The sequence below is a fragment of the Haliotis rubra genome, unplaced genomic scaffold (assembly GCF_003918875.1).
Source record: "Haliotis rubra isolate DU_JTF1 unplaced genomic scaffold, ASM391887v1 Scf1254, whole genome shotgun sequence".
Taxonomy (NCBI): Eukaryota; Metazoa; Mollusca; class Gastropoda; order Lepetellida; family Haliotidae; genus Haliotis; species Haliotis rubra.
Genome location: NW_025765175.1, coordinates 209,466 through 218,085, shown reverse-complemented (window position 1 = coordinate 218,085; position 8,620 = coordinate 209,466).

Sequence of the window (8,620 nt, the reverse complement as noted above, 5' to 3'; positions counted from 1 at the left end):
GCTTTTGGGATGACAGGTTGACACATTAATGTTAACATTTAAACGAAAAGGAGGCATCCTTCCCACGAGCACCAATTTAACCTAAGCTTCAGATGGGACAAGACACCGACACCCTCATCAAACACCTGACCACTATAACCATCTGATATTTGATTCATAAACAAATGATCATTGTACAGATAAAATGTGAAGGCCCGGGTTAGAATGAACCTTCGGTAACCCATGCTTGTCGTAAGAGGCGACTAACGGGATCGGGTGGTCAGGCTCGATGGCGTGGTTGACACAGATCGATGCTCATGCTGTTGATCACTGGATTGCCTCAACTCACTCACTCACTTGTTTTCAACCACCGCTCTTACCTGGTATGGTAACAATTTTATGAATGAGCAAGTGAATGGTTTTACGCCACTTTGAGCAATATTCCAGCAATATCAAAGCGGGGAATACCAGCAATTGGTTTCACAAATTGTACCAATTTGGGGATTCGAACCGGGTCAGCGTGACGAGTGGACGCTTTAACCACTAGGCTACCCCACCGCTCCAACAATTTTGTGGGGAAAAATGTTTTGATACTGGCGGTTCGTTCCTATAGCGTATTTTGTACAAAAAACTATGCAATGATGAACAACATTCACTCACCCACTCTCTCACTCACCCACCCACCTACTCACTCACTCACTCACTCACTCACTCACCCACCCACTCACCCACCCACCCACTTACTGTTACATCCGTTTCACCGTAAAGATTTAAAACGAACTATGACATTTTCAGAGGTACAGATAAGCTGCGTATCTGCGTAAATTACGCAAATATTTATGTGAAAACTCAATTCCTATAAAGTCTGTTGCGTACAAGTACGCTTGAATTTTTTGCAAATACTCAGTAAATGTGATTTTACATGAGTACACACAAAACTGTCAAATCTTAGCTTGCGTACCGGTGGATAGATAAAATAACTGAGGTATACTGAGAGGTTCTGTTTCAGGAAAAGTACTTTACAACTTGCATTTTCTCATAACACAGATAAAATATACATGTAAACTTTATTATATTTTAAAAATAAATGGAAAATGGCAAAATACCCATTTGAGTTTGTGTGACGTGAGTACAATTTATTTTGTTACTGAAAGGAAAATTAGGATACCCAATTGAGATCAACACAAGCGAGTACATAACTCAATGACCCAAAAAGTTATCTGTAGCACTGCGTTTTAAATCTATCCAAAGATAGAAGATATAGCTTTCAACCTTATGGATAACACATCTGTGTACTGCATAGAGCGAAGTTTGGGTATAGGTTCACGTTCTTACACCGTGTTCAAGCTGAACGTGACTACAGCCAAATGTTGGAAAGCATATATGTACAGTATGTTGTGACAACCATCAGATTAACATTAACAACCACATGTTACAGAATAGCAAGTTGTACATGAATGGATGAGGCTAGGTGGGCCAGGATTGGATGAGGCCGCCAGGTGTGAAAACAACAAATACCTCTGTGCAATAAACAAAACGTTATCACCCATAAAGTTGTATCCAATATTACTGACTCAGTAATGAGGAAACTAAAATTGCATAAACATCTGACCATTATTCCATTGATAGATTGTATTGTGTCAGGACACGTCTATAACAGTAAGGACGACACAGATAGATTGTATTGTATTAGGACACGCCTATAACAGTAAGGACGACACTAAACTGGCATACACATCTGACCATTATACCACAGATAGATTGTATTGTATTAGGACACGCCTATAACAGTAAAGACGACACTAAACTGGCATACACGTCTGACCATTATACCATAGATAGATTGTATTGTGTTTGGACACGCCTATAACAGTAAGGACGACACGGATAGATTATATTGTGTTAGGACACGCCTATAACAGTAAGGACGATACAGATATATTGTGTTAGGACACATGTACGATAGTAGGGACGACACTAAACTGGCATTCACATCTGACCATTATACCATAGATAAATTGTATTGTATTAGGACACCACGCCTTCAACAGTAAGGACGACACTAAACTGGCATACACATCTGACCATTATTCCATAGATAGATAGTATTGTATTAGGACACACAATAATATTACACCATTTGACTGGATGAATCATTTCAAGAATGTTTTTCAGTCTTCCTATTGTTCAGCCGATGAAGAACACTTCTATATTTTTGTCAAACATTTTGTTGATTCAATCAGTGATAGACTTATTGATTCATCTGTGGACAATGACTATTTGGATAAAGAAATATCCTACCAAGAAATAGTTAATGCTATTCAAGAAATACATAATGGAAAAGCACCAGGACTCAGTGGCATTCCAATTCGATTTTTTAAAATGCACCTTATCATTGTATTGATTTATTGAAATCTCTTTTTTGATAGCATTTCGTCTACAGGTAGTTATCCATCTCAGTGGACGTATGGAGTTATAATTCCTTTGTATAAGAAATGTAAAACTGATTGCCCTGGGAATTATAGACCTATTACACTACTTGAAGTAACTGGTAAAAATATTTTTGTAAAATTATCAACAACAGGTTAAACTCTTTGGGTGAAAGGAGATGAATTCTTCGTTGACGAGCAAGCTGGGTTCAGGTATGGTTTCCAAACATATGATCAATATTCATTCTTAATACTATAATTGATAAATATCTTTCACTTTACAAAGGTCGCCTCTATTGTGCATTTATTGACCTGAAGGCCGCTTTTGACTCAGTCGATAGGTGTGGTCTCCTTTACAAACTGTGGCTTGGCAATGTGAAACGTAATACCTACAGGCTATTGGAAAATATGTACCAAAATGTTAAAGCTTGTGTGTCGATGAGAGATGGTTACACACCGTTTTTTGATTGTTTATCAGGAGTTCGTCAGGGATGCCAGTTGTCTCCCTTTCTCTTTTCCTTTTTTGTCAACGACATTGTTGAATGTCTATCTGCTGATGGTCAGAGGAGTCTCAGTCTAGACTTAGTTGAGCTGTTCATCCTATTGTTTGCTTGTGATATTGCGCTTTTTGACTTTACAGTTATAAGTCTGCAAAAGAGGCTAGACAAGCTAGTTTCGTATTGTAACAAGTGGAAATTGAAAATAAATCTTGATAAAAGTAAAGTTATTGTATTCAGGAAGGCTGGTCGACTAAGACATTACGAAAAGTTGCATTTGAATGGACAGTGGCTTGAAATTGTTGCATCATATAAATATTTGGTGTTCACTTCTCTTCCTCTGGATCATGGTATGTTACACAGGAAACTTTGGCTGACCAAGCATGGAAGGTGTTGAATATTTTCAAATCATCGGTTAAGAATTTTATAATCTACCAATTAATGTTCTGCTCTATATATTTGATGTTACTATACGGAAGTGAAGTCTGGGGTTTCCACCCGTCGCCATCTGTATTGAATGTACACGATAGGTTCTGTAAACAGGTTTTGGGTCTTTCAAGATACACGCCAAATATTGCAGCGCGTGCTGAGATTGGTCGTTATTCGTTAAAGGTAAATCAGTTCATTAAGATTGTTAAATATCGGGTTTGCCTCCTGTCTCAAGTTGAGAATGTAAGCTTAAATAAGGTATATGAGTATTAGTATTGTCTTGCTGAAAAAGGTATAGATTGTTTGGCTTTTAAAGTGAAATCTCTTTTGTACAGTTATGATTTTGGCAATGTCTGGGCCAGTCAAAGGTAGTGGAAATATCTCTACTTTCATATCATTATTTAAGCAAAGATGTATTGATATAGATAACCAGTTGTGGTCATCTCGTATTATACGTGTTTCGAAATTGGATTTTCATCGCAGGCTCAAAGAAGGTGTAGCTTTTGAGTTCTATATCGATAGTGTTAGGGTAAAACAGTTTCGAATCTTCTTAAGTAGATTTCGTTGCTCAAACCACAATTTGATGATAGAGTACGGTAGACATTTAGGTCTTTAAAGGGAGGATCGCCTGTGCCCGCTTTGTATCATACCTAACATAGAAAATGAATATCACGTTTGCCTGTAATGCCCTTTTTATGGGAAATTAAGAAATGAAATCATCCCTAAATATTATCACATATATCCATCTGAAGTGAAATTAGCTCAGTTGTTTACATCAAAGAATACCTATATTATAAATTTTCTGCAACATTTCTATTTTTTTGCCATGAAAAAACGAAATAAATTTCTTTCAGTCTTCGTACCCCCAAATGTATAATTGTGCAGCTCTCATGATGTTGTAGGGTGCTCTAATGATTGTATATTCTGTACACCTGATGTATAATGGGCCTGTGACCCCTTTACTGAGTAAAACTATCTCACTCATAACGTTATACGATCAACATTAAAAATGACTCGCAATAAATGTCAAAAATGGATTTTATTGTTTGACGTCAAGGTTATGCAAGATAAAGGTACATAACTCCGTTATGCTTAACACAAGGTCAATGTAACTCAGATAACTTGGAGAGAATCTGTTGTGGATACGGACGCTATATTTTCGCTATCTTTTGTTAACCGTGAACCAAACTATTCCAGTACAATGTGAGAGGATACGTTTAGGTAGTTTCACAATTTATAAGAACAGATGACAATGTACTACGTGAGAAAGCACCTAAAAGCGATTTGGAAGGCCCTATCTGACATGTAAATTAGTTCCTAGTGATTTTGTAAACACTATCCAACGCAATAAGGCAGAAAGCGCACTTAGGAGTTGGTGTAATTTCGAAAACATCCCAACTGTAAAGACACTAAAATTCACCCCGGCAGGGATAAAAGCGACAGTTGACTTGTTTGGAACATTTCAGCAGGAGCCTGCTACTAAACTATTCTCCTCAGTTAATTAAGAGTGACCGGACATGATTACATCATTCTAAAATTGCCATGATAAATGTCTTAGTCTTAGCTAGCTCAGATAGCTTATGGTCCAGTCTTATCTAAAATCTTAGCTAAGCAAATCTTTTTAGACTTTTTAGATTTTGTGTGCTAAGCAAATGTTATTAGACTTAAGCTTGTTTCATGATCCCGGGGCCTTAGACACCTGATTATAGAGTTTTTAGACAATTCACGTATGGAGAAAGCTGTATCAATTCTGCAACGCGCGCAATGGGACTGCTCATCTCAAAATTCAAGTCGAATGGAGGAATGCATATAAATACATATACCAAATTGAACGACAGGATGGTGTGGTCTACGATTGAGTACAGGTCAGCTATATGGGGACCAGAAACCATACTTCAATCAAGACTATACAAGAACAGAGCAATGAATTTTCTTATGGGTTTCGAAAATCGTCTCCTTACGCTGCAGTTGAGGGTGATATGAGTTGGACATCCCGGTCTGTCAAACTCTCGTGGAGACAACAATACAACAACAAACCCTTAGAAGAAAGAGTTGGCTTTAATTGTAAAGATGATGTAGAGAATGAAGCACACGTACTTTTACATTGCCCCTGTACAAAAATGTTACAATTTGTTATCTTTGTGTTCAACTTTAAATGCTGGTTTTCATAACATGTCTGATATTGATCAGTTGGCTTTTATTATGTACAGCCCATATATTTTTAGAATTTCTGCAAAAACCTGCATGGATGTTTTAGATGTTAGAAAATCGCTTTAATATACCTAATACCTTACAATGCTTTAAAAACACATGTTTAGACCATATGCTTTTTACTAATGTATACATCTTTGTATTGTTGATTTTATGTTCATGTTTATAGTTTTTTATGGTTTCTCATAATCCAATAATGGATGGCTCATCACATGTATTTTAATATTTGATTTGTATATATGTCTTAACTTGTATGAGGTGAGACTAAAATAAAATGTCTGTCCGTATACTGGGCTTGAAAACCTCGAATGAAGACGATTTCAAGCTTATTGTGTTGTGACTCTGAGAAGTGTTTTTAACACCTTCATGAGAAACCACGGGAGGCATGGCAGTAGGAGACATGTTTTGTGTGGGAGGACAAGTCGACGCCGCTGACAGTGGCAGTGATCAAGATACAAGGGCGCCGCTTATCTTTGATGTTGTATGTTAGAAATTCCCTGTGCAGTCCTGCCAACGCTGAAGGTATTCAATGGCCTGATAATATTCACAGATCTTCCTACCAGTTGTCCGTCAATTTTGACCAAATCATTAACTTTTCATTACAAGCATGGAGGATAAAGGTTTGACTGTTCTTGCATGTGCAAAAGAGCAGATATTAGCACTCCAGTCTATTCGATTCAGTGAAGGTCTGATAAAACGCCAATCTCAAGTGACAGTGATCGTGTGTTTATTACTGCTAGTGCTACGATAAACTTATAGCAGCTGATTGTGTCTACAAATATGACAGTGATAGCAATAAACTGATTCGAGTAGGACAGCCTCATACACAGCCGACAAGGGGAAGTAACCAGCCAACAAGGGGAAGTGGCCAGCCGACAAGGGGAAGTAACCAGCCGACAAGGGGAAGTAACCAGTCAGCAAGGGGAAGTAATCAGCCGACAAGGGGAAGTAACCAGCCAACAAGGGGAAATAACCAGCCGACAAGGGGAAGTATCCAGCCTACAAGGGGAAGTAACCAGCCGACAAGGGGAAGTAACAAGCCGACAAGGGAAGAAACCAGCCAGCAAGGGGAAGTAACCAGCCGACAAATTAAGTAACAAGGAAGATATTGCAAATGTAAACACGAAATAAGGATACGACCGAGACCAACGAAACAGGGATACAACGTCATCACTATCGAAACAACGATCAATCGCCCAAACACATTAGTGATATCTCCATCTTATGTTAGAACATTAATGACCTATATTTAAAGATACTGAACTACTTTGAGGAACTAAAGATGATTTTATGCACACAAAATATTTTTGCACCTGTTGAGACGTGTAAAAACCGATACAGACTTTCAATAACATTTTACCAGCATCTGCAACGTTCCAGAGTATTCGTAAAATAAGTACATAAGAAAGTTAGATATATAGCGGAGAAATATCCGTTTATATTTGAGATAAAATTAGCAATCACAGAAAGAGTCCATGGGGAATGGGAGGACTGTGTATTTTTCGGTATTCCGGATTTATTCAGGACCCCGGTCAAAATGCTTACAGTGATTGCAAAATTTTTTTACTTGGATTGGCCAAATGCAAGAGTTCATCCTTAATGACGAAACTACCTACCTCCCGCTAGATGATATTTTCTATACTAAGAACTATTTTAACTTGATTCGAACATCTAAAATGTATAAAATTAACAGAAATGGACTATCATTAATTGATCTTTTGCACATCACAAATTGAAGAAGTACTGGCGACGATACTGGACGATACGTTCATCGGATCCCAGGGTTGGAGAGTAAGCGACTATTGTGTAATGTCATCTGGCCTGTCTAGTGATATTAAATCCTTCATCGTTGGAAGTGAATCCCTGACTCTAAACGCCTTCCAAGCTGTAGATCAGTATAGGATTTCCTACTGATATCCATAACAAGAAAACACAACCAAGACAACAACCTAGTTGGTTTGACAACCCTGTCAAAATGCAAACAAAAAACTCAATATTATGTTCTGCAAATTTTAAGGAAAACAGACAATAGTGAACATCTTACAGAAAAGATCAAATTGATGAAAATATTTTAAAAGCATGCGCCAGCAGAAGAAAAGTGAATAAAAAAAATGTTATGAATGGCATTTCTGAAGGTGAAATGAATAGTTTTGGAGACTAGTAAAGAGATTCTCTCAAAATCAACAACAATCAACTCAGGGTGTATTTCCTGATGAATGGTTTCAATATTTCAAATACCTTCCGGGATTATAAAATATTCATTCAAACATTTTAATTGAGACTGAGGGATGTTTTCACTCAAGACTGGTTTACTTCTATTTATGCTTCATCTAATCTAACAATGTATTGGACTGCAATGTATCTTCTGCAATCTGAGAAAGGATAATTCAACCATCAAATTTAAGAAAAGCTTTAACGAAGTTTAGATGCTCAAAATGATTGTTAAAATCAATAGATCTAGATTTTACTGACGCTTTATGTCAATTTTGTATGTCAGAGGAAGAAGATGAATACCATGTAATGCTAATATGTCTATTAATATTACAACTGCACATCAATGTATACGTTTATATCCTTAATTACCACACTACACACAATGATGAACTGTTATATTATTTAAGCTAGCTCTTAATGAAAAATGTTTAAGTTTAGATATTGTGTAAAACCACTAAGCGCTCTGTTAATTGCACCATTATAAAAATGTTATGACCGCGGTACTATTGGTCTCATAACCAAAACATACGTAATAAACTCTGTTTTGTTCTGTTGTCTTGCACATGTGCCGAATGACAAATCTGACGATATGATCGGTTGATGAATTAATGAATATTGATGAACATTTGATATTGATGTTGACATTGATGGATGTTTGGTATTGACTTTTATGACTGAAGTTTACAACGATGACTAAATACACACGCCACTGATTCTGTGTATATAGTGTCCAGGCAGTTTTACCAGTCCGAGTAACAACTGAACATATTGGGAATTGAACATAGTTTATTTTCCTTTAACGTATTTCAGGAAGCATCAATTTCTATTTCATTTTTCTAGACAATTACAGCCAACAAAATA